General features: G+C 41.6%; 1 long non-coding RNA gene across 1 annotated transcript; it reads right to left on the reverse strand.

Moving 5' to 3' along the window:
* Positions 1-415: 415 nt before the first annotated feature.
* Positions 416-26,888, reverse strand: LOC120400038. The gene is made up of 3 exons (XR_005595488.1): positions 26,392-26,888; positions 23,809-23,946; positions 416-660 (listed from the first exon to the last, which is right to left on the reverse strand). It is a non-coding gene; the product is annotated as an uncharacterized LOC120400038 (long non-coding RNA).
* Positions 26,889-27,773: the final 885 nt, after the last annotated feature.

Raw genomic sequence — 27,773 nt, forward strand, 5'->3', positions numbered from 1 at the left:
TTTTTTTTAAATATTTTTATAAGATGGCCAGTGTATTTTACTCACTCTTGCACAAGTGTTGTCTAGATGTTCTAAAGAGTTGTATTAAAATTATGAATGGTTTCTGATTAAATTTTAAATTTAAATTTCATTATTTTATCTGAACCACCAACATGATTTTTAAATACACTTTTCTCTTTTGGCATTTCTTGTTTTGAATAAATATGCTTAAATTTTTTTAATTTAGTGTAACCCAGAGAATTTGGTACATGTATGAAATAAATTGGATACAAAAAAGCAAATGATTTATGAAAAATATTAAAATCCATCTTTTTGGCATAGAACTTGCATAATGAGGACTGGTGTCACAAAATATTCACAATCCATTATTTACAGTCATGCATATTCTGCTGTATATTTAATATTTGTGTCTCAAATCAAGAAAGGACTCACCCAACATTTTCAAGGAGGCATTTGCTAGACAAAACATTTGTTAAATCGGTCACATGTGACAAAGTGAGAATGAATCAACAGTGCTCGATATACCACTCTGCGTGGATGGAAAAGTAGAAGACTGCTATGGCGAGATCTGTCTGACCTCCATCCCCTTACATCACTCAAAAGGAGAATGCTTTCTGTATGCCTTCAACTGTTGGGAAAGCCTGAGGATATCTGCAAAATCTAAATACAAAAATTCCACAGTTACTGCATAGCTGCAAAAATTAGAATGAGTTTGAAAATGTTGTTCTGCTCCCACTCATACTTCCCAGGATAAGTTACTGCTTTTATTGTCTGTGCAGCCTGAGCAAAATTAAGGACTTGATCCTGAGCTCCTTATTCAGTTAGAACTTCTATTGAAGACAATGGGAGTTTTGCCTGAGTGAGGAGTGCAGGGTCAGGTCTTAAGACGGCATGTTAATCCTTTAATTTCTTCTGAGAAATAGAATATTGTTTTAGAATAAGAACACAGCCCCAGAAATGATACCAACTTGCATTATGTCCTTCGTTCATAGTGCTCTTCAATTGCTTTATAAACTGATTTTTTTCAAATAGGCAAAATCCTGTAGTATTTACTTGAGGAAACTGCCACTGACTTCAGTGGAGATTGAATAAGTACTGAAGAATTTGATGCTGAGAGCCTAGTCCTATATTCTCAGGCAGAGCTCCCACTGAGGAAAAAAAGGAGTTTAGCTTCAATGAAGACCATCTGATTAAATCTTCAGCTATAGGAACATTTCATCCACCACTTAATGCATTTGTCCCTGGGGTGCAACATGGTAGCTGTTTAACACTGCAGAGCATCATTACAAATTTCTTCAGTACGGAAGTGAAGAACCATACTGGATGCCTTTGAAACTGCAGGACAAATATAAGTAGGAAGGATGCAGTTGCCTGCATTTGGAATTTGGTAAAGACTGATGGCACTTTCCACAAAGGCAATGGAATCTTCTCTGCATTGGAAATGACAGAGGAAAAACAATACAGCCATAGCTTGCATATCCAGAGGTAGATAGGGATTTAATAATAATACTTTGAATGAGAGGTTCTGTGTAAGTGCAAAGAGCTCAGGTAAGTCTATTATCCCTAAGATTACAAAAGGAAAAAAATAGGGATGTTAAGTAACCTTCTCAAGCTCTCACACACTGTCTGTTGCAGAGTCAAGCTTAGACTCTGGAGCCCACCAATCCCATTAGAGTACACCATCTCTAACAAGGGGAGCCATCTATGACAGAATGTACCCTTGTGTCCACACCATGCACACAGTTGTACTAATCTTTGTACAGAGTGTGCCTTGTGAGGTATCCTCTGAAAACTTGCAATTTGCTGGTCAATATTGTCCTGATAAATTCTGTATGGCAACATTGTATGTGAAGTTAAGAGCCAGTCATCACAAGCAAGGGGAGTAGGACCTGCTCTCTTCCTCTACCACCCAGTACCTCAGGGGTGGGCCTAGGACCAGGCCCTGCAGACTGGGGAGTCACCAGCCTGTAGCTCCCCTGCCCTTTCCCCAGCCCTGCTTCACACCCAGTACCCTTTCTACAGATAGCCAGGCCCTGCTCCCTCCAAGACTGGAGAGAGAAAGAGACTGTCTAGCTCCAAGATAGCAGCCCTTTTATAAGGACCTGCTGTGTTCTGTTTGGGGCGTGGCCCCAGCTGTGCCTGCTTTCCTTACAACCCTAGCCCTCTCCCAGGGCTGGCCTTAACCCTGTCAGGGCCGGAGTGGGTAACCACCCCACTACAAGGACATACATTTATGGGGTTGGAATCTAAGACTGGGAGTGCATTGGGATCACCCTGTATTCTAACCAAGACTGGTAAGAGCCAAGGTGTGGCTGGGTGCCTGTAGCACACATGCAGACCTAGCTGGGAGTGACTTGCATCTTGGAGGCTGTTTGTGAGCAGTCCAGACTGGAAGCTACAGCAGCAAAGCATTGTAAAGGGCATCCCAGGTTAGAGGGCAAAGGTGACACAGCTACTCATTAGTCTGGATTGTACCCTGGTATGTCCTGCCGTCTAGTAGCATTAACTCTGTAAGTATCGGCAAGTGAAGAAGCATCTCTTGAATAGCATTACTGTATTCTTTTGCTTGTATTGACTGGCCATCACCAAACAATGACCTCTTTCTCCTACAGAAAATGAACCTGTGAAGGGAAAGGAAAATGTAGGTTTTCCCTTCATAACTGTATTTCCCACAGGTGGTGCTGACTGTTTTTAAAATTGCAGGGAAAGTACAAAGCCATGTTTTCAATAAAATACTTTCTTTGCCATCAGACTCCTTCAACTGTACAGGGTATGGTGAACTCTTACTATATCGCTCAAGTGTAAATATCAGGTACTTATGCACCACAGTAATGGAAATACATAGATTGGATAGGCCACGTAGAACTTGCTGTAAGGTATGAGATGCAATTAAATAGTAAAACCAACACTGGCATTGTACTTAAACATAGATACATGTTAAGAACCCCCCCACCACCACCACCACATACACACAGACCATAAAACAGGAAGGAGTGCCTCAGTCAGCCTCCTTTTCTCCCTCTAGGTTAAAACAAAACTTTCCAAATGCATCATTATTTGCTTTCCAGTAACACAGCTGAAGCCAGCTTCCCACACTCTTCCCCCCTCCCCCTCCCTCTCACTCCATCAGCAGGCACAGATTGTCTCTGGGAATGATCTTACCAAATAGAGATGATGCAGTGTTGTCTGCCTGAGTCTGCAGACAGGCTGAAATAACAGTGAGATGAACTAGAGTGCAACACATACTGGTGTGGCTTGGTCACTAAATTTAGGTCCAGCTTACTGCAGAGTTCATGAAGCTATGTATGTAACATGACAGCATAAGTAGTCTCCTATATAACTAGCTCTGTATTTGAGCCTGAGCTGTAGGGTCAGGGAGAAGGGTGGAATGCTATCACAGAAGAAGGCAAGTGCCTCTTTGCAGGGGGATGGTTTTTGTGCCAAGGCAATGATGCATGTATGCACAACTCATGGGGCTGCAAGTTGTTATGAGATCCTTTACACTTCTCCACAGCTGAATGGCAGATTGATTGGGATGGAGTTGCATGAGTAAGAAGTAATGGCTATTGCAAGTTTTGGGTTTTTTTATTCTTATTTGCCCTATAATAAGGATGGACTATCTAGCTCAAATAAAATAATCTTCCAGTCCTGAGTCATCACCCTAATTCGGATCTATAGTTCTGTGTTCCACTTGGGAGCAGAAATTGAAGTGTCTAAGCCTGATCCTAAACCCGGTGTAATCCATAGGAGTCTTCATTGACTTCAGTATTCTCTCAGCGAAGGCATCCTATTTGATGACAAAACCTGGGGCAGGAAGTATATGAAATTTCACAAGAGAGCTTGTTGTTCTGAGATTTCTGGCTCAGTTTTGCAGAATCCAAATGTTTAGATAATTCAGGTGAGCATCGAAACTGTTAGCTGCTCATTTGAAGCCAATCACTGAATTGGTCTCATTTACCCACCACTTGTCTGGAGCTTCTCTTCATCTACTATGGATTTTTTGGATTTGGTGGGAGGTGGGGAGAAGGATGGTGGTATGGCAGAAAAGACAATAGGCCCCAATGGTGCTAGTACATTAACTGTACGTCAAGACAACCAACTTTGCTGCCAATACTGTGTACATCTGTAGGAGACATTTCTCTGGATTTAAAAAAAGCCCCATGAAATTTGTGATATATGTAGCTATGTAACTGAAAGGAGATGTCCTGTTTTCTGCAGAGTGCAACTTTTACCTTTTAGAGGCTTCATGCCTGTTGTGAGACTGCTTCCATTTTGTTCATTGCAGATGCACCTTATGTCACTGAGTGCTTTCTGGCATTGTCTCTCACTTAGACGCTTTGGCCAAGATTTTCAAGACTAGGCGCCAGAAGTAAGGCTTTTAAATAAGTTTCAGAGTGGTAGTTGTGTTAGTCTGTATCAGCAAAAAAAGGAGGAGTACTTGTGGCACCTTAGACTAACACATTTGGGCATAAGCTTTCGTGGGCTAGAACCCACTTCATCAGATGCATGGAGTGGAAAATACAGAGGCAGGTTGGGGGTCAGTGCTAATGAGACAATTCAATTAAACTGGAAGTAGGCTATTCTCAACAGTAGAATACCAAGGGAAGAAAAATCACTTTTGTGGTGGTAATGAGGCCAACTTGATCAGGGTGGCCCATTTCAAACAGTTGACAAGAAGTGAGTAATAGTAGGGGGAAATTATTTTTTATTTTATTGGTTTTTTTGTAGTGACCCATCCACTCGCAGTCTTTATTCAGGCCTAATTTGATGGTGTCCAGTTTGCAAATTAATTCCAGTCAGGGCCGGCGCAACCCATTAGGCAACTTAGGCAGTCGTCTAGGGCGCTAACATTTGTGGGGGTGGCATTTTGGGGGCGGGACCTTCCGCTGCCTCTGCCGGGGGCGGTATTTTGGGGGCGGGACCTTCCGCTGCCACTGTCGGGGGTGGCATTTTGGGGGCGGGACTTTCCGCCACCTAGGGCAGCAAAAAAGCTGGCGGCGCTCCTGATTCCAGTTCATCAGTTTCTCGTTGGAGTCTGTTTTTGAAGTATCAGGCCTGGTCTACACTGGGGGGCGGTTCGAAAGGTACGCAAGTTCAGCTACGCGAATAGCGCAGCTGAACTCGAACTACCTTAGTTCGAACTACTTACCCATCCTGACGGTGCGGGATCGAAGTCTGCGGCTCCCCCGTCGACTCCGCCACCGCCGTTCGCGGTGGTGGAGTTCCGGAGTCGACGGGAGCACGTTCGGAGTTCGATATATCGCGTCCAGATGAGACGCGATATATCGAATTCCGAGAAGTCGATCACTACCCGCCGACCCAGGCAGGTAGTATGGACGTACCCTCAGAGGGGTAGCCGTGTTAGTCTGGATCTGTAAAAGCAGCAAAGAGTCCTGTGACGGGACTGTAAGAGACCTTATAGACTAACAGACGTATTGGAGCATGAGCTTTCGTGGGTGAATACCCACTTCGTCGGATGCATGTAGTGGAAATTTCCAGAGACAGGTGTATATATATGCAAGCAAGAATCAGGCTGAAGATAACGAGGTTAGTTCAATCAGGGAGGATGAGGCCCTCTTCTAGCAGTTGAGGTGTGAACACCAAGGGAGGAGAAACTGCTTTTGTAGTTGGCAAGCCATTCACAGTTTTTGTTTAATCCTGAGCTGATGGTGTCAAATTTACAGATGAACTGAAGCTCAGCAGTTTATCTTTGAAGTCTGGTCCTGAAGTTTTTTTGCTGCAGGATTGCTACCTTTAAATCTGCTATTGTGTGTCCAGGGAGATCGAAGTGTTCTCCTACAGGTTTTTGTATATTGCCATTCCTAATATCTGATTTGTGTCCATTTATCCTTTTACGTAGGAACTGTCCAGTTTGGCCAATGTACATAGCAGAGGGGCATTGCTGGCATATGATGGCATATATTACATTGGTGGACGTACAGGTGGATGAACAGGTGATGGTGTGGCTGATCTGGTTAGGTCCTGTGATAGTGTCGCTGGTGTAGATATGTGGGCAGAGTTGGCATCGAGGTTTGTTGCATGAATTGGTTCCTGAGTTAGTTACTATGATGCAGTGTGTAGTTACTGGTGAGAATATGCTTCAGGTTGGCGGGTTGTCTGTGGGCGAGGACTGGCCTGCCACCTAAGGTCTGTGAAAGTGAGGGATCATTGTCCAGGATGGGTTGTAGATCCCTGATGATGCGTTGGAGGGGTTTTAGCTGGGGACTATATGTGATGGCCAGTGGAGTTCTGTTGGTTTCTTTCCTGGGCTTGTCTTGCAGTAAGAGGCTTCTGGGTACACGTCTGGCTCTGTTGATCTGTTTCCTTATTTCCTCGTGCGGGTGTCGTAGTTCTGAGAATGCTTGGTGAAGATTTTGTAGGTGTTGGTCTTTGTCTGAGGGGTTGTAGCAGATGCAGTTGTACTTCAGTGCTTGGCTGTAGACAATGGATCGTGTGGTGTGTCCGGGATGGAAGCTGGAGGCATGAAGGTAGGCATAGCAGTCGGTGGGTTTTCGGTATAGGGGTGTTAACGTGACCATCACTTATTTGCACTGTGGTGTCTAGGAAGTGGACCTCCCGTGTAGATTGGTCCAGGCTGAGGTTGATGTTGGGGTGGAAGCTGTTGAAATCGTGGTGGAAATTTTCCAGAGTCTCCTTCCCATGGGTCCATATGATGAAGATGTCATCGATGTAGCATAGGTAGAGAAGGGGTGGGAGTGGATGAGAGCTGAGGAAGCATTGTTCCAGGTCAGCCATAAAAATGTTGGCATATTGTGGGGCCATGCGGGTGCCCATAGCAGTGCCACTGATCTGGAGTTATACATTGTCATCAAATTTGAAATAGTTGTGTGTGAGGATAAAGGCACAGAGCTCAGCAACCATTTGTGCTGTGGCATCATCAGGGATACTGTTCCTGACAGCTTGTATTCCATCTGTGTGTGGGATGTTTGTGTAGAGAGCCTCTACATCCATGGTGGCTAGGATGGTGTTTTCTGGAAGGTCACCAATGCATTGTAGTTTTCTCAGGAAATCAGTGGTGTCACGGAGATAGCTGGGAGTGCTGGTGACATAGGATCTGAGTAGAGTCCACATATCCAGACAGTCTTCAGTGAGAGTGACAATGCCCAAGATGATGGGGCATCCAGAATTTCCAGGTTTGTGGATCTTGGGTAGTAGATAGAATAACCCTGGTTGGGGCTCTAAGGGTATGTTGATTTGTTCTGGTGTTAGTGTAGGGAGTGTCCTGAGTAGATGGTGCAGTTTCTTAGTGTATTCCTCAGTGGGATCTGAGGGAAGTGTCCTGTAGAATTTGGTATTGGAGAGTTGTCTGGTGGCCTCCTTTTGGTAGTGAAACCTGTTAATGATGACAATTTTTGAAGGGTTTTTTTATTGAAGAATTGCCACTTTTAGGTCTGTTATTGAGTGTCCAGGGAGATTGAAGTGTTCTCACACTGGTTTTTGAATGTTATATTCTTGACACCTGATTTGTGTCCATTTATTCTCTTGCATAGAGACTGTCTGGTTTGGACAGACCCCAACGAGAAACTGCAGAACTGGAATTAATTTGCAAAATTGGGTTTTAGCCCATGAAAGCTTATGCCCAAATAAACTTGTTAGTCTCTAAGGTGCCACAAGTAGTCCTTGTTGTTTTTGCTTTTAAATAAGTGGCCTGACTCCTCTTAATGCTGAACACCCAGAGGCTCCCATTAAAGTCAGTTGAAGTAGTGGGCACTCATAACACTTGCTAATATGGTCAAATTTACATAAACAGTGCCCATTCAATGGGACACTATGTTGCCATCTAGTGGTGGCTAGGCCAACTAGTAATTGATGAGCAGGCTGTACGGCCTTGGGCAAGAGAGTTGGGTCTTCTAGTTCAGGTAGTAGATGGTCCTTCATTAAAATCCAGAGCTGGGTTTGATCCCTGCAGCTAACCCCCCACCCAAGGGTATCAGTGCTAGTTTCCTAATTAAGTGTAACTTCAAGTATTCGTTTTAAAAAAAACAACTTTTATTTATTTTCCATTAATACTTATTTCAGACTACAGAAGATGATAAATCTACATAGCCAAACATGTACTTTTCTATGTGTGGAGGAAAAACCATCATAAAACTTAGTGTCCTTTTAGTAAAAGAGTGAAGGGAAATCAGGTTCCTACATTTATATCTGGGAGCAAGAAAAGCAAATGTTTAAACTAGGATTTCTCTGGCCTAAGGAAGGGAGGAAAAGGTAACTGTGATCTCAGGAATGAAGAACTCTCATTATGGATTCAATCCTGATAATAGCTAAGTGCTCTCAACTTCCAATTACTTTGTTGGAAAGTGAGGACTCTTAGCACTTCATAGGAAGTGCTCAGCAACTCATATGACTGTGCCCTAAAAAGTATTACTCAGTTTTTGGCTGGAAACCAGAGGAGAGACCTAGTGGGTGCCAAATGCAAGGTACCAAAAAGGTGATGTAGAGTTAAATGCAATGAAGAGCTGTATAAAGGGACTTGGGAATAAGAGTTAACAGAATGGTAAAGATAATTGAATGTATTTAGCCTAAAGAAATGTTTGACTAAAGGGACATGATAATTCCATATAAATACTTAAAGGTTATTAACGCTAGGGAAGGAATTAAGTTATTTACTCCACATTAGACACAAACAGTGAGATAGGGAGCAATTGGCAAAGTAAAAGGACAAATTCAGCTTAGAAATTAGAAAAAAGTTTCTGACGATAAAAGGACAATCAGACCATGGAACACTTTGCCTAATGAGATAGTCATGGCAACCTCAACAGAGGTGTTCAAGTTGAAAATAGATAAGTTTGGGGCTAGACTAGTGTAGCCTCCTTGATGAGAGCCTGGGGGGTGTGATATGTAACCATCCACATAGATAATAGGGTTGTCAGGGACTACGATTCCCACTTCTCTTCTCTCAGCCAAGCCCAGAAGGATCCTTTTCAAACACTGCAAAGATAAGAGTTGGAGTGGGGAGTTATAGCAAACTTACAGGAGCCATGAGGAGCCTATATTGTAGGGGGTGGGGAAGCAGTTATGAGGAAGTGAGAACTAGCAGCCAGTTGTCAGTGAAGCTGGGGTCAAAAGGGTAGTGCCCTTCCAATTAGTCTGGAGAAGCATCCTGACTTAAGCAAACCCCAGTTTTAATCATACCCTAATTAGAGATGATCATGTTCTAATGCATTTGTTGTGAATAAATATTGCTGAGTGAATAGCGGCACAAGGTTTCTGAGACTATTCATTCACATTCAAAAGTGAATTTGGCTTTGACCCATTTGTTTGTGAAGTGCAGACAGAAGGGTGGTGCAAACATTTGAGCCCTTGTAGTTTCCTATACCTGTGTAAAGCAAATATCAAGCTGAAATGTAGGGTATTCCATTCGTTTAGATTTTATGCTTGGTTAGAGAGGTTACATAAATCATCCAGAAACAAAGCCATGAGATTTATGTAACTAAGCACCATAGCGTGAACTGTGCATTTTGAATATTTGTAACAAACTGTTTGCAAATGCTCTGCACACCAAGAATTTTTCATTTATGTATAATTTCTAATTACTACATTCAAGAAATTAATAATCTATCTGAGGAGAGGTCCCCAAAAGGGAGGAAAGGTGGAATCCACTGAATGCATTTTTTGGTTATTTGTTAGCTCAGCTCTTGTATCCAATATAAATATACAGGGTTAAATCTTGGCCCTATTGAAGCCAACAGAGTTTTGGCACTGATTTTTAATAGTGCTAGGATGTCACCCATAATATATAGTGTGACAAAATTTGGGGCTATGTAGCTTGGTGGCAGGAGGAATGGAGCGTGCTCCTGTGCCATTCTACATGTACAGAGCTAGGTGGTTCAGGATGGGCCTGGAAGCTGTCGGTTAAATCTCTTGATGATGTAAATAGATGTAGCTCCTTTGACTTAAAATGGTTTTTTTCTAATGTGCACTAGGAGAGTGTTTGGGTCTGTGTGCTCTGCATTGTTCCATATGTGTGCTCCAGTATGGAGCACTGTGCTGTCTCCCAACCTTGGGCCAGCTGTCAGACAGCAGAATGCATGCAATGGGGTGGGTGTTGGAGGCCTTGCTGCACACTCAAACTGGCTGACCATGCTTCTCAAACTACAGAGCACTCTTGGTCATGTTAGCCAGACTTCAACTCCAGGGCTCAATGGAACACTAGAGGCTTCTCCTTTTACTCTTATCAGTTTTACTCTGGTTTAACTTCATTGGACCAGATCCTACTTTGAATTACACCAGATGATTTCCATTGACTTCAATAGAGCCTACTGACTTCAGTGGAGACACTTTCAGGGGAAAGTGAGAGGGGAATCAGACCCCAGGGTCCCAATTCACCATTGCCTTGCACCTTGTATAGTCGTAGGCCTGTGCAAAGTGAGTGTGAAATGCTGCCATCCTGACTGGGTAGTGTTTTACATGCCACTTTGCAGAGATGTAAATAACCATACAAGGTGGAGGGGAGTGATGAATCATGTGCTAGGTTTATGGTGGTGTATTAAGAGTCTTAATGCACTGTCTTCCCCCACCTAGTGTATTCATGCAGGACAGGACTGGATTTTGTCCATGGCGTACAAGCCTTGAAATATCTTTTTGTTCTGAACATGCAAATCAGTTTAGCCATTCTACTGAGGTTTTTGTGTTTTTTTTGTTTTTTAAACTATAGGATCAAGCTGAGTCTTGTTTTAATTGTTGTTATTCCAGAAACCTCCTAAAGTCATTTTGCTCTTTGCCCACTTAAAGCCATAACAAGAGAGGGGAAACAAGACTAAATAGTGGATTAATCATTTTTTAAAAACACATTCATCATGGCCACTCTTGTTCAGTTTTAAATTGTATTTCTATATCATGCTTAACAAAGCATGCTGCAAGCTCATAAAGGAATACAGAAAGTTACATGGGTTAGCTGATCCTTTTTTTAAAAAAAAAGGCAAGATATGTAAAGGGAGGAGAATTAGCTTTTTAATATCCTGCTTACTTTATGCTACATGCATCTATCAAGAGATGAGAGAGGCAACTTGCATCTAGACAAGAGGAAGCAAAGTCAGAGATGTCCTACTGTGATTTTAATTAAGCGTGTAAATATCTAAGAGGGAAGAAAAGAATTTAGAGGTAATTTAGAGATACCAAGGTAATGATAATGTATTCACTGGTTAGCATTGTAGGAAATGATTTGAAGGTAAACCAAAGGAAAGTCAACAGGGAGAAACAAAACCATTTTCTTACACAAAATCATGCTAGGTGCCGACATAAAGTGACTGCTGGACTGGATTGTTTTCAAAGATCTGAATTGTATATTTTTATATGTATATGCAGGATACAGCATTTAGTTATGTCTGGAATTACAGACAAAATTAAATGCTGCATCCTGTTGGATTGACAAATTGAGGGGAAAGAACAAGAATGGCAATATTGGCATAAGTGCTGCTTTGTAGTTAGTACTCTGGTCCCTTAGCCAGAAGTTTGGGGGCTTTATGTCTCATACAGGGACTTGGGCTCTGTCACAGTATTGACCAGAAAATGCATTGGGTGAATGAGGGATCGAGGTGCTGCAGTATAAAAGTCACACCTTTTAGACAAGACACTAAATTGACCTCATTTCTGATTGTCTTTCTTGTAGCTGACCAGATGGAAGTTAAAAATCACATAATACCTTTAAAAAGAAGGGTACGGGATAGATGCACTGCTCTGGCTGACAGCTCCTCTATGAATAAAATTGATTCTAGCTAGAAGTTCCAAGGATTCCAGTCAGCCATTTAAAAGCTACCTCGTTTACCTACACTGTACTGTCACTAGCTGATTAATTATTGTAAAGTGCTTTTAAGAAACTCTGAGTGTGAGTTTCTATATAAAACCAAATCCGATCTCCTCTGCCGAGGAGGAATATGATGGTGAGTGCAAGGTTAAATGTGGACAGAGCCAAATTATGTATCTCAATGGCGACTGCTTGGTGGAAATTCAGGACAGTGCATATAGTCAGGTTACTATAGGATTCTGCTATAGCTTCCCAGGGCAATTAGGATAAATACATCAGGAAAAATCTTTACAGATAAAAAAGGATTGTAAGGTGAGAATTTCGATCATGGGGGATTTTGATGACTCAGACATTGATCAGGATAACAATTATGAATAAACCAAAGAGTGGAGCATGTTTCTGGAATTATTGAAGGGCTGCTTTCTTATGTTTTCTTATGTTTTAATGGCAGCCTACAATATCTGAGGTTATTCTGAACACGATAGTGGACATTTATCCAAGTATGGTAAATAACTAATAAGACTGACTACCCAGAAAGCCAGTAATTGTGAAAAGAAGTAACACAAGTATATTTGATTTTGAAGGAATGTGAAAATTCACCTCATAATAATAATTTTGAAAGATTTTCCTATAGTGTATAAGATATCTATGGTGAGAGAAATGGAAAACATGCCGGAGCCAGTTAAATCCAGATTGAATGCACTTCAAAAGATCCACCATTCTGAAAGACCCTACCCTTACCAGTTCCAGAGTTTTTCCATCTTTAAAATGGAGAATTACATAAGGACTGGTAAAAACTTTCAGATTGATGACAATTTTAAGCATATCTATGGTAGGTCAATAGTGTCAGAGCATTACCACCAGCACATAACTGATTATGTATGACTTGTCGCCAGCATGAAATGAGTCACTGGTCTCAGTCCTATTCCAAGAGGACAGGCATTTACGTAACAAAAGCTACTCTCTCATCAAGCACTTTTTCATCATATTGCTAGCAGTGCTAAGGACTGCATGAGTATGGAAACCTAACTGCCCTTCACCTTGACAGAATGTCTCCATATCATTACTGAGGTTGATTAGTAGGACGGGATATCCTACCACTGTCTGCTTTATACTTGTTCTATAGCTTCTTTCTTCAAGCTTGTCAATCCAGCCCCTTTCACTGGTACTACATTTTGTTTTAAGCTTTTAGTAAAAAGAGATTGCAAAAGGAATTAATTCCATTATGTCTGAACATGAGAAGGGCCACATAGGCTGAAGTGGGTAAACAGAAATGTAGAGAGTAGAAGATAAAATAAAGTAAGTATCTAGCAATATGTTCTAAAAATAAATTATCTGGGGGAGCTGATAGAGAACGCTCATGGAGTTTTCCTTCCTTCTGGACAGCTCAATGGATTTTTCTGAAGGAGGAAGCAATTTGGGTCTTTTTCACTGTGTTTTCTCATCTGTAAAACATTGATAAAATACTATGATTTTTCAAATGGAAAGGACTGTCTAAATGCAAAGTATTACTGTTCATGTGTGCTTGTTTCTAACTCTACACAGTTTATTTTGCACACTTGCACCCATACAGCATTGGTCATTACAAAGTAATGATCAGTGGTCTCTGAAATAATGCAGCACATTCCTGTACTTCAAATAATTAGTAACTGTGGGTAATGTATACATTTTGAACCGTGGCTACATCTATACTGCATGTGTCTTTTTGCAGCATGTAATACTCGGATAGCCCCCAGCATGGTTTAAACATAGACAGTGAGGCTTGGCATAGGCAAGTGGAGTGCAGACACTCCTGAAGGATGTGAGTATGTACTCAAGTACATACCCCACATGGCTCTCTACTTGTCAAAATTCTGTCTACGCTGCTATTTTAGCCGTGTAGTGTCCCACTGCCTTCCTGCTGCTGGAGCTTTTCCCTGCTCTAGGTAAGGACCCTGACAGCAGGGAAAAGCTCCAGCAGCTCCCCACTGCTGGAGCCTTTGTCCACTGAAGGAAAAGACACTGGCAGCTCCCTGGAGCTGAAGCTGTTCCCTGCCACAGGTAAAGAGTAGGGTAGACAGAGTGTGCATGCGCGGCATAGTAACGTAATCACAGGGCCTCCCCTTCCTCACTTCAAAACTACAAAAACCAAAAATACAATATACAAACATAACAATATCACACACAACCTGCTCCTCTTCTTGATTCCAGTTCAGTTTGAGTTTTGGTGGCTATTCCTTACGTGATACAAACTGTCCCTAATATTAAAAGAAGAGATGATTGGAAACTAGCAAAGTTTTAAACTGAAATTTCTGGAAGTTCTCCAATAACGAGTCAGATACTTAAGGCCCAGACAATGTCACGCCATCACTATTTAGAAAGAGCCACAATATATAGCCAATAATTAGAGCACCTTCCTAGCTGCCAAGTGTGGCGCTAATATTAGCAACAATTTGCATAACTTTAGGGAGGGAACACATTGCAATTCAAAAAACATAATTTGTTTAGAGAGAGCCACATATGAAAGGAGAGTCTTAACTAACTAACCTGGAGTGTTTCAAGCATTTAGTGCAATTAATGTCAAACACTTAGAGCTGTATTGTGCCATCAGTTTTTAAGCAGAACTCCCTACTGAGTTCACTGAGAATTTCTACTTAAAAATTGATGGCTCAATATGGCCCTTAAATTTAAAATACACACAAACCCAAAATGCTAATTTTGATATGGTTCAGTGTCACAGCATAGGAAATGAAATAATTTGCTGGGGAAAAAGCAATCTGTGTTAGGGGGAGAAGAGGGGATTCACAAGAAGTGTCTTGCTGTAAAGAGGTTACTAGTCAAGTGTTCCAAGGTTCCCCAGATAGGAAACTTCTCTTCTTTATACATCTGTGAGTCCATGAAAATATCAAATAGGAGTGATTCTAATTTGCTAGCAACTCTACTAGTGGTCTATCAACTTTTAATGTCGCACAGTCCAATCGCAGTGAGGATCTGCGCCAGCTTCTGGGCAGCAAACCAAATAAGTTTAAATGGAGCAGCCATGCAGCATACTAACAAGAGGGCAAATTGTCTCCTGCATGGTTTATTTCCCCACAGGGCACTGGAAGCTCCACAAATTTGAACTCAGAGTTTCCACTTGACTGGATCCTTGAGGGGGATGGAGTTATCTTTCATGAACCTGGCAGGATCTTCAGTTTCCACCCCCAGAAAAGTCTGCAGCTCTCTCAAGATCCACTGAATTTGCATGGCCATCTGTGCAGGATAGTATCTCCACACAACTTTCCACTCCCCACCCCGCTACAGCCCCATCCTGCAGAAGCATGTTCTCATGGGCTGCTATGGCAGTCTTCTCTAGACCCACCTCCTCCCATCTTCAACCCCTTCCCATTGGTTCCCAAAGGGGAGAAATCCCCTCTCCTTGCTCCCTCAACTGGGATCTTAGGCTTTTTTCCCCCTCCTCTGATTGAAGACGAAATAAGGAGTAAATTTAAACAGTGCAGGTAAGTAACCTTAGGAACAATTTACCAAGGCTTGTGGTGGATTCTCCATCACTAGCAATTTTGAAATCAAGATTGGATTTTTAAAAAAATGCTCTAGTTCAAAAGGAATTATTTTTGGGAAGTTCTGTGGCCTGCATTAAGGGAGGTCAGATTCAATGATAGCATTTGTCCCTTCTCTCCTTCAAATCTATACAAAAAAGGTGGGAGAATGTGGTCCAAAGAGAATAATGGAGGCGTTAATGTAGGAAATTTCTTGAAGAGACACATCAGTGGATGCATTAAAAAAGGTACTGGGTAGCAGTGCTAAAGGGACAAGATATGAAGTATGGGTCATGTGGTTCAAACACGAGTGAAAGTCAGGTGATCTGAGTTTACACCCATTTGTTTCCTATGTCACCTTGAGCAAGTAATTTAACCTCACTGGGTCTTTGTTTCTCCAGCTGTAATATAGGTCTAATAATAGTCCCTTACCTTACAGGTGTGCACATGAGAATAAACTCAATACTGTGTGTAAAACACTTTCTTATACTGGCATGGAAATTTCTAAAGAAGTGCAAATTGTTCTATTTTTCCATTTCTTCTTTTTCTGGCCATTTCTTCATAAGTCTATGGTCTTAGACCTTGAAAAGGGCAGTCAAATGTGTATAAAAACATTTGTTTTGGCGGGGAAGTGCAAAAAACACCTCAAAACAAAAGACTGAGCTGATTCTCATTTCAAAAGAGAAGACTTCAAGGTGACCTCAGAGAAATATTCAAAATGATGAAGGAATTTGTGAAAGCAGAAGAGGATCAACAATTCACACTGATGAAGGGTTCAAAACATGCCTTGGGAAAAAAAAAACCTCAAAATAGATTTTTGTCTCATTCAAGGTGCAAGCAGGCAAAATCAGGATAATTGATAGCAGGGACTTCCTATCAGTAATTAATTTTCAGGCTTAAAGGGCCTGTCTCCCTAGAAAATCTCTGGTGCTTTTAATGGAAATATTTGTAGCATGGGACACAGATGAAAGAACAAAGGTTTTTATTTATTTAAATTATGGTCTTGATATTGAAATTAAACACAGTGGGTAGAGAGGTCCTGTATGAATTTTAAATTATATTGTGTGTATGTGTATGCTGACTGGGGATGGGGAAATTGGCCTGGATTATATAAAATCACCTCCTGTAAACCTTCATGGAAAAACTCAAACTGACCCTTTTTATGATCCTGAAATATTTTCTGCTTCGGCACAGTTTTGCACTTCCGGCTAGGACCAAACCTGGATCTTTTGAAATACTGCTGGGGAGTCTACTCCTGTGGCATTTCTGACCAGGACTGCAAGGTTCAGAAATCTCATGAGTTAACTTTTTCTTGTAAAATTTCAAGTTCAGTTTTGAGAACACCAGTAGATCAGATAACCTTTTGGGTACTAATACTTAGCACTTATGTAGTACTGTCCATCTGTAAATTTTCTTCATTTTAAAGATGGGGAAACTGAGGCACAGTTTATATGACCTACCCAAGACCACACAAGGGTCAGTGGCCGATCTGGAAATAAAACCCAGGTCTTCAGACTCCCAGTCCAGGATACCTTTGAACCAAGCCTGATCTCCAAACCTTTTGAATTTTGATCAACAGCAGTGCTAACATTTTTTTTTCTTTTTTAAGGTTGATCTAATGTCTCTGAGGCAGTGCCACATCTGTATAGTGTTCAGATCGGTTGGAAATACTTAGAGCCAAATTCTGGTGTTTCCCTTTTTTGCCACATTAGTTGAGGAATGAAGAAGGACTGTAGTGTCTAAATGCACAGAAAAGAGACAAGCAGAATGACTCAATGGAGCCAGGGAGCACAAACTCACTCAGTAGCGGCCCTTACTGCAGCTTCAGAGTATGCTTCACCCAGTACTGGCTCCCAGATGCCTGCAGCTATCATGCAGGATGGCAGGTAGCACTTGACTATGCCTTGTGGCAAACCTCAGACCCTTAGGGCAATGATGTGTCACTAGGCTCAATAGCCAGGCCCTCTACCTAGTGTTCAGGGAATCTTAGGTTAGCATTCTGCTTGACTTCCATTTGGGAGTGATGGGACTGAGGAGGGAGAGGTTCTACATGCACTACATTGCACCCATTGAAGATGAGGCAGAATTTAACCTGTGGCTGGTTATCTTTAATGAATTTACTATATGGTGACTATGAATGAAAAGTACAGAGCCCATTCTTTCACGTGCTGCAGAGCAGGACAACGCTCTGTAATGGAGATCCTCTGCAGGCTTGGATGCTGTACCTTTCTGTGGCAGCCATTATAAACTAAATATATCAACTTTATCTAGAAATTAAGGATAGATATTTGAACCCATTATTTTTAAGGCCTTGTTACCTTTTTTTAGTTGTCCACATAAGCTACAAAGCACATTAGTATATATTCATAACCCGACTAAACCAACCTTAACCCTTTTATTTTAAAATTACCCTACACTCGCCAATTTTGGCACCTCTTTGCAGTGGAATACCCTTGTCATTTCTAGGCAAGTCTCTGGCAGGGCCACCAACACCTCCAATGTCGTCCTGATTTTCAAATGTCCATCTTCTTTAATTAATTTGCCTTTTCAACAGGGTAGCAGGGCCTGACTGTGTCTCTGGTCCCTCTGTGTATCACCTCATAGGAAAGCCCTATAGAATTTACTAGGCAATGATAACTTTTTATAGATTTTTTAAATATCCTGTTATCTTGAATAGAAAATATATCCCTATTATAAAATTCCATGTAAAGGAACTCATCTTCTATTATTTTTCATACACTGTACAGTAAATTCTATAAAACCCTATTTTTCTCATCCCCTGGTAGTTTCTATAGGTAATAGTAAGGCACCAGAGATAAAGAACTATATGCCAGTTACACCATCTGTAAAATGGGGATAAAAATAATGTAAAGTATATTGAGATCCATTAAAAAATTCTATATGAGCCTAGGAAGGAGTATTGTAGACAAGGATCTGGGAGTTATAATAGATCACAAACTAAATGAGTCAACAATGTACTACCATTGCAAAAAAAGCAAACATCATTCTGGGATGTATTAGCAGGAATGTTGTAAGCAAGACCAGAGACATAATTCTTCCAATGCTAATAAGGCCTCAATTGGAGTAGTATGTCCAGTTCTGGGGACCACACTTTGGGAAAGATGTGGACAAACTGGAGAAAGTCCAAAGGGGAGCAACAAAAATGATTAAAGGTCTATAAAACATGACCTGTGAGGAAAGATTGGAAAAAAAAAATGGGTTTTAGCCTGGAAAAGTGAAGACGGGGGGGAGACATAATAGTCTTCTGGTACATAAATGGTTGTTTTGAAGAAAAGGATGGTAAATTGTTCTCCTTACCCAGGACAAGAAGTAGTGGGCTTAATTTGCAGTAGAGGAGACTTAGGTTAGACATTAGGAAAAAATTCCTAATTGTAAAGGATAGTTAAGCATTAGAACAAATAACATAGAGGCTGTGGGATCTCCACCACTGGAGGTTTCTAAGAATAGATTAGACAAATACCTGTCAGGGATGGTCTAGATAATATTTAGTCCTGCCTCAATGCAGGGGACTGTACTAGATGACCTATTGAGGTCCCTTCCAATCCTACATTACTATGATTCTAGTTAATTTTATTATAATTATCAAATGATCCGGATTTGGCCCATAGGCTGAGAGTTTGGCACCTCACGTTATGGATTAAAAAAAAAAAAACTTGCAAAATTCTTCATAATGCAATGTCAGTGTTTTAAAAATCATTTTTGTCAATCAGAACAAAAAAAATACTCTTCTAACATCTCAGATCTGAAATAAACCATTCAAAACATGGCAACTAAGGGCCAGATCCTCAGCTGTTTAAACTAGCCTAGCTCCAGTGCTTTCAAAGGTCTGGCCCTAATGTTTTCATGCCATTTCAACCCTAGAGTAATGTGGGATCATTGAAATCTTGAAAATCAATTGAATTATAGCATCTCTACACCAGGGCTCAGTTTGCTCCTTTTCCTCGAAAGCAACCCCCTCATTGTCTGCTGAGTTGTAGAGAACAGAAAACAAAGCCAGATAGGGACAAATGATGACAGAAGGTTTTAGATTATAAATTCGAGGTAGGGTCCATTTCTTCTGTGTCTTGTAGAGCATTGAATACACTGACATGTAAACCAGATACAGTTTGTCACACAATTTGAAACAGAAATAGAAAATGTGTACCGTTCACCAACACATCGCATGAAGAATTTTTTTAAACTATTTTAATGAGTCTATAGAGAATCTAATAGCCCCAAGAGGAAAGAAAATAGAATGAATATATACAAAATATGACATTAAATCCATATTATATTACAGAATTTGTCAACTTGTCTGGCTACAGTATGAGGCTACATTTTTAATGGTGTCAAACCTCTTCCTCCTTTGAAATCTAGTTACCAGAAAAGTAACTCTCTCTAAAAATGACATTGGGCTTGATCCTGCTCTCACTGATGTAAACAGCAAAACTCACTGACTTCACATGGAGCTGCTTCTGGCCCATTGTGGGGTTCCACATTTGTTTTCTATTGATGACTTAATATCAAATTTGCTCAGTTTATGGGTAAAGGGATGAATTTTCATTTGGAAAAAAATTGAGACTAGGCACTGAAAGTCAAGCTATGTTCCCTTATGCCTTTTACATTAACACTGCTAATAAAGAATCTGTAGTTGGGGACTTAGTTGACAACTTTCTCAATGATGCATGAAGCAGACTACAATCTAGCTCACTCTTCCATAGCTGTACTAGCTCTACAGTGTGAACACAAGTAGAAACTTTTTTGTCAGTAAAGCAGATGGGACTGGGAGGCACAAAGATCACAGAGATGGTGACCCCATTTTTAATACATGTATGATATTATTCAGTTTCCAGGATGCTGTGAAGGCCAAGACTATAACAAGTTCAAAAAAGAACTAGATAAATTCATGGAGGATAGGTCCATCAATGGCTATTAGCTAGGATGGGCAGGGATGGTGTCCCTAGCCTCTCTTTGCCAGAAGCTAGGAATGAGTGACAGGGAATGGATTATAGGAGCAGGATTGTATAATTGTACTATGAGAATGCCAGAATAGCAGAAAGGAATGACAGACCAGAACAATCCTTATGACTGATTTATGGTCACCCTTTTGTTTTAGGATAAGTTATAATGTTTGCTATGGTTTCCTATATGTATTACAAGTTAGGCACTCTAGTTAAATATACATTTCCTTGTTTTAAGGTTTAGAAAGTAAGAGACAGGATCTTGTATTGTCTATGTTAAGGAGATTAGAGGAATGTTGAAGGCCTGGGCCCCAATGTAAATTGTTTTGATTATAAGATTTAGGAAGGCTTAATTTACAATGCCTTTTCTTGCTCAACATAAAAACTGCTGTATACTTTAACTGGAAAAGACTGTTTGTGTGAATGAGGAATGTATGCATCAGGAAAAGATAAGGTGTGAAGGCCATCATTATAGCAAATGGTCAAGGAAAAAAGAGTGAAGAGACTTAGACACCATCAATGCGCATCCATAATGCAGAGAGGGCAGATTGACAACCCTGAGGTGAAGGCTGGCACCCCTAAGGACAATTGATTAAATCTAAACCAGGACAGGATGACCCTCTCGGAGGTGTATTGGAATGTTTACATCAAAAGATACATCAATTAAGAAGTGACAAAGAATCCTGTGGCACCTTATAGACTAACAGAAGTATTGGAGCATAAGCTTTCGTGGGTTATGCATCTGAAGAAGTGGGTATTGACCCACAAAAGCTTATGCTCCAATACTTCTGATAGTCTTTAAGGTGCCACAGGATTCTTTGTCACTTTTTACAGATCCAGACTAACACAGGTACCCCTCTGATACTTGACACCAGTTAAGAAGTAACCCAGTCACAAACTGACACAGCAAAATACAGAGACTTCAGCAGGGGAAAAAAAGACCATAAGAACAGGGTGCTCTGCTATGGGGCTTTGGGTTCGTCTTGCCACACTCCAGGGGCATCGGATCACGACCGACAGAGCCCTGCTCCCCTCTGCGACCAATCTGGCTGGCCACTAGATTGATCCAGACTCTGGACTGGTAACTATAAACATCAACTGGCAAGACTGTGTGCATGGTGTGTGTGATTGAAAAGCATATGCTAACTGTTGTATTCTCAATAAATGCGGCGTTTTTGCCTTCTCCCCTATAAAGATCCCGTGTGCATCTTATAACAGGATCACTTGATGATTATCTGTTCTGTTCATTCCCTCTGGGGCACCTGACATTGGCCACTGTTGGAAGAGAGGATACTGGACTAGATGGACCTTTGGTCTGACCCAATATGGCCATTCTTATGTTCAAAATCTCTGCCTAGCTTTTAATTCTTTCCTACCTAGAGTGCATTTTTTCTACTTTATATTTGTATATAACATCGTCTTGGGCTTCTGCATCTTTATCACTACTGAGTCTACAAATTAGTGACTTCCTTTTTATATTCACTAATTCTTTGTTTACTTGAAGGTCTACAGAATTTTGGCAAAGGTGTGTCTGTCTGAAAACATGGTCCTTGATGCTCTTTGCTTCTTAGTGGGGAAGAGCTTCTCTGGTTAATAGGTTAAAAATATTCCCTAAGATTTTTCTGAGTGGTTGACTCCACACACTTAAACTTGTTCTCTTCACTTTGCTTGTCAAGCTGAAAGGTGAACTGCCAGTTTTATAAACAAAGGATCTGATCCCTAGCTGGCGTAACTCAGCAGTTAATGGGGCTATGCTGACTAACATTAGTTGAGGATCTGAACTAAAGTGGTTTGGGGACCGAATGGCTCAGAGGAGAAGCAAAAGAATTTGGAGCATTTCATTTCTAAATTGCCAGCCTAAATGCAGCTCAGAGTGGGAGTGACTGGAAGTCTCTATCACCTGATGGCTATATGATTTATGTGAAAGTAGTTCCTTTCAATCTGGTTCCAAGCGGAAAGGTGTCCTTCACAAACAATACCATTGCAATCAGTAGTGACTGACACCCATATTGGTAGTATCTATAGAAAGGGAGACCATAAAGAGGAGAGGTCACTGATATTAAACTATCCTTTTGCCCTTAATTCAAGACAAAGTTGAGGTATATTAGTGGAGCAGTTTGAGAAGACTTGTACTGATGCTGGAATTCAGTCTCCAGGCCTCATAATCCAGTACCTGTCACAAAATAATAATATGCTACTGTTACTAATAAGATGTTTAATTCAAAGCTGAGATCATGGGTATAGAGGATTTAGAAATCACTGATTTAATATCATGAAGTTTCCTCTGAAAGCATCCTTCAGTGGAGGAGGGATTAGGGGAGGTGGCCTGGAAGAAACTCTAAATTTCATGAATCCTGGAATCCATAGAAAAATAACATTCCAACCACATGGAAGGCCTGCCTCTCTGGGCTGCTTTTCTTCCTCAAGAACCAAGCAACCATTCTCACTTGCCATTTACTCCTGCTCTTTGGGGAGGGCATGGCATGAAGTGGAACCTACTCCTGATTCCAACAGCATTCATTTCCATGTGATTCAGTGGGGAACATATCCTGTGGAGTGACTGTTTCCTGGGACTTCCCCAACTCAGAGCTGCAGAACACTGATCACATACAGACCTGGGTTTCATGGGCTTCCAGGAAAGGGCAACATGATGAGTCAGATCTGTTGTTCCCATTTCTGTGGGGTTAGGGACCTTTGTATTCTTCATCACTCACTTTATGCCTCACACCAAAGGGGATCAAAAAGCCACAGAGCTTTAACCATTTTTAACTTAAGTAATTCAAAATAACTTAGTTTGCATTTATTATTAATAATTTGACATACATCCCAAAACGTCTCTGATGAAAACTTGGTATTGAGCCAAGGACTGATTGGCTTTATTTGTGATAAGGGCACCTGATTGTCACTCTATAGGCTCTCTACTCATCTAATATCATTACAGTGTGCTTGCTATGATGAGGATGATCTGGACTCTGGCCTTGAACTCTGTAGGAAGTAGGAGCTGGAAGCACAATGGAGACAGACCATGAGGTCTAATGCGAAGAGACAGAGCTTGGAAAGAGCTGCATCAACCAAAAGGACTGTTTCTCTGATGTGGGCTTTTCGATAGGATGGGTGCCTGGGGGAAATGAGAAGAATATGGGGGAGGAGAATCCCATTTCCCTTAACACAGAATGGCCCGGAAATATTAGAAAAAGTTTATTTCTACTGGAATCAGGAGAGAAGAAAGAAAAATCATCATGTTTATTTCTGGGCACTCCCTCCAAGGCTTTGCAGGTGACAGATCCAGTGAAAGCATCCATCTCTGCTCTGTGCTCACTAAGCAGAAAATGAAACAGAAGACTCTGTGTGACACTGAGTGATTTCAAACCACTTATAAAAGCATGCATTAAACCCGAGGCCAGCCCTCATGACAAAGGGGGTAGCTTTTAATAAAAACACAGCCACCAGAATCAAAAGGGAGCTTGAACCAGAGAAACAGCAAATAGAAACCCTCTGAAGTGCTTGCTGCTCACGGAAAGACTACAGGTCCCCAGGACATGCTGCTGAGATTTCAACTTACCATGGATATTCTCATGCAAACCAAGGAATTCCTCCGAAAATGTCAAATGGAACAAGATTTGGGATGGCATTTTTCCTTTCCACTTGGGAGCAGGAATAGCAATTCCTTCTTTGCGCTCTGGCAGATGTGGGAACTCTCCTGGGCCAGGAGAGAGAGAGTATTATATGAGATTCATTTAGTTTACTTTGTGATGTAAAAACGGGATTTGGCCTACACCAAGGCAGTTGACATACATGTATTTAAATGGCACCTCTTTGCCAAAGCAGATTGTTCAGAGCATCACCTCCAATGGTTGGCTTCCACTAGGAGTCCCCCAAGAACCCATATTCTCATAATACTACTGAAAACTCTGTCATGTTCAGCTCTCTTGGAGTGTGTCAGGATATATTTTCTTTTACAGCAGAGATCAATAGCAAATGATATCTCTGAAGAGTGGGATTTGTGGGATTCTGTAGGAAATCAGAGGGATCTGTATTACACAAGTCATTGTTTCCTTCAGAGGGTGATCTCATTTAAGTCTATTCTTTTCAAGCAGTGGCTACTAGTGCCTGTGACAAGCCACTGAGGTATAGGAAGTTTAATAGGATAATGAAACAACATTACTTTAGCTTCATGATAATGTATCCTCTATAGCTCTTCCTAAAACACCTTGGAAAAGATAAGAGTACCTCATATAATGGTTCAGTGACTAATTTAAGGAATTACAGAATAGGGATCTCTTCTTCATTTGGTTGGAAGGTGTGCCCACATGTCAAGGAGAGAATAGATCCCTATGTATATGGTTTAGATAGAAAGCTTGTTTGTTTGGTTTACTATGTTTAGTTATTTGATAATGTCCAAATGTGTGCAGAACACTTCATAGCTGATATAAGATGTGATCCCTGCACAAAAGAGTTTATAATCTATTTCACACATCACCCCAGAAGTGGTGAGAAAAACAATGGGAGCAGGTGGGGTGTGAAAGGACAAAGGTTTTATTTAGCTGCATGTGGCTTCTTTATGAAGCAGCAGTAGAATTCCATAATTAGAGTTAAAGCTAGAAAGGAAAGAGGGTCCAGTAGTTAGGGATTAGCTTAGAACGTGGGAGAGCTAGGTTCAATTCCCTGCTCCACCACAGACTTCCTATGTGACCTGTGGCAAATCACTTAGTCCAGGGGCGGCTCCAGGCCCCAGCACACCAAGCGCGTGCTTGAGGCGGCATGCCGCAGGGTGGGGGGGCGCTCTGCTGGTCACCGGGAGGGCGGCAAGTGGCTCCGGTGGACCTCCTGCAGGCATGCCTGCGGAGGGTCTGCTGGTCCCACGGCTTCGGTGGAGCAGGCACGCCTCCAGGAGGTCCACCGGAGCCGCGGGACCAGTGACCGGCAGAGCGCCCCCCGCGGCGTGCCACCATGCTTGGGGCGGCGAAGTGGCTAGAGCCGCCCCAGACTTAGTCTCTCAGTGCCTCAGTTTCCATCTGTACAGCGGGGCAAATAGCACTGCCCTACCTCTCAGGGGTGTTGTGAAGATAAATATATTGTAGATTGTGAGATATTCAGATGCTATTGTAGTGGAGGCCATATAAAATACCAGAAAAGGCACTTGAAAGTTATGATGGTTGAAAAATATTCCTATTGCTGGTTTTTAGGGATTTTTGCACTTCATTGCTTTAAAATGGCGTGGACTACAAACTCCATGTTGTTGTTTCATTGGTTTAATTGAGAAATGTAGTTCAATGTTTTGTTTATTAGGAGACTTACAAAGATATATAAAAATCTTGTGATGGGGTGACCGTATACCCCACATAAAAGCAGACAGGGAAGGAGTTAACTAAGGTCTTGCTAGAGAAGAGAGACCAAAAGGGGGGTGATGGACAATTGGGGGAGGACCTTGAGGAGGAGGAGGAGGAGGAGGAGAAGAGGATGGGATGGGATGAGAGGAGAGCAGAAGAGATGGTATGGCAGTAGAGAACTGGCTGCATTTCTCCAACTGTTAATTTCAGACTTTTTAAAATTCAAGCTTTTATGAGATGGAAAAATAATTGTAATGAAAGTACCATTTTTTTTTCTGGTTGTTATGTGAAACATGCTGTCAACCTTAATGTTTTTTTTTTAAATAAAGTTTTTGCTTAGCAATATGCTAATAAATGAGCACTTTTAATTGTATTAATCATAGAGACAACCAAGTTATGTAGAAAAGAAAATCAGAAAAGGCAAGTCACGTCCAGTAGATGGTTAATGACTGTAGTGCAAAGGGATCAAGTTAAAGATATATTACAAGTCTATGGCTTAATTAGCTGGCAGGTGCTTATATATATTAAAATATGGAAAGCTGTGGTTGTGAAAGGATTTAGTGTAGATAATTGCACAGCATCTGTTAATCAAAATAATGATGGTCTGTGAACCTAGCTCATCTGTGCTACAACCTATGACGTACTCTGGAAAGTGATATGTGCGCTCAGCTACCACTGAAGTCAGGTTGAGGTTGTTAAGTAACTAGAAGGATCATAAGGGCTCTACGTGTTCTTTTTCAGACCCAGGTCCATCCTTCAGCAAGACCATATTATACCAGTTCTAAGGAAGACAGTTAAAAATAGAGGAATTTAACTATTAGCTGAAGGTCTATGCTGCCATATGGGTGTAATTTGTAAAAAACAGAAAATGGAGGCTCCTGTTTCCATGAACTGTTACAGAGAGCAGTGTTGCCATTTGTACGTGTTCCCCATAGTTTGTGCACAGAACTGCCACCTGGCTGGAGGCAAAACCACATCTTTGTCATTCCAAATAGCTGCTACTCCCATCTTCTGTGATCAACTGTCACATTCCAACTGCCACAGAACCTTTGCGCTCGAGCATTCCATCGGGCTCTCTCAGGAACCAGTGGTGAGTCAACCTGGTAATATTCTGAACAAAAAGAGCTCTCAGACAAGTTTTGTATATCACTGACTCAACAGACATTCTAGGCTTCAGAGTGACATCCAGACAAAGTGACAATCCCGGCATCATATTATATAGATACGTTTGTGTCTAATAGGGTTTTTTGTGTGTGTGTTAACTTCCTGAATAACTTGCAGGAAAAACAAGGTTTCCAGTGGGGGAAGAAAGGGTCTGATCACCTGGAATCAATGGGAAGATTGAAGCCTTAACATATTTATCAAGATATATATTCTTCTTTCTTTTTCCTTTATGCCACTTTTCCCAGTGAGGGTCCCGGCGGCAGCATGGAGAGTTGGAAGGACCAGACATCCTTCTCCTCCACAACAGGTTCCAGCTCCTTCTTGGGGATTCCCAGCATTCCTAGGACAGTCCAAAGATATAATCCCTCCAGCGTGTCCTGGGTCAGCCTCAGGGCCTCTGCCCAGTGGGATGTGCCTGGCATAGTTCCAGGAGGCATCCTTATCAGATGCCCCAACCACCTCAACTGGCTCCTCTCGATCTGGAGGAGCAGCAGCTCTACTCCAAGACCCTCCTGAATAGCGAAGCTCCTCACTCTGTCTCGGAGAGTAAGCCCAGCCACTCTGCGGAGAAACTCATTTCCGTCGCTTATACCCGCAATCTTGTCCTTTTTGCTCATTACCCAAAGTTCATGACGTTAAGTGAGGATGGGGATGTAAATCGACCTGTAAACTGAGAGCTTCATCCAAGAACTCAGTCCCGCTTCACCACCCAGGATCGGTAGAGCATCCACATCACTGCCACCACTGCACCAATCTGCCAGTTGATCTCATGCTCCCGCTTGCCATTATTTGTGAACAAGACCCCTAGATACTTGAACTCATCCACTAAGGGCAGCTGCTCCCCTTCAGCTGGAGAGAACAGTCCACTTTCTTCCGGGAAAGAACCATGACCTCTGATTTGGAGGTGCTGATTCTCATCCCAGCTGCTTCACACTCAGCAGCGAAATGTTTGCATACATGTCAGAGATCGCAGTCTGAAGAAGGAAGAAGGACAACATCATCTGCAAATAGCAGAAATGCCACCTCTGAGTCC

Source organism: Mauremys reevesii, linkage group 3 (genome assembly GCF_016161935.1).
Source record: "Mauremys reevesii isolate NIE-2019 linkage group 3, ASM1616193v1, whole genome shotgun sequence".
Taxonomy (NCBI): domain Eukaryota; kingdom Metazoa; phylum Chordata; order Testudines; family Geoemydidae; genus Mauremys; species Mauremys reevesii.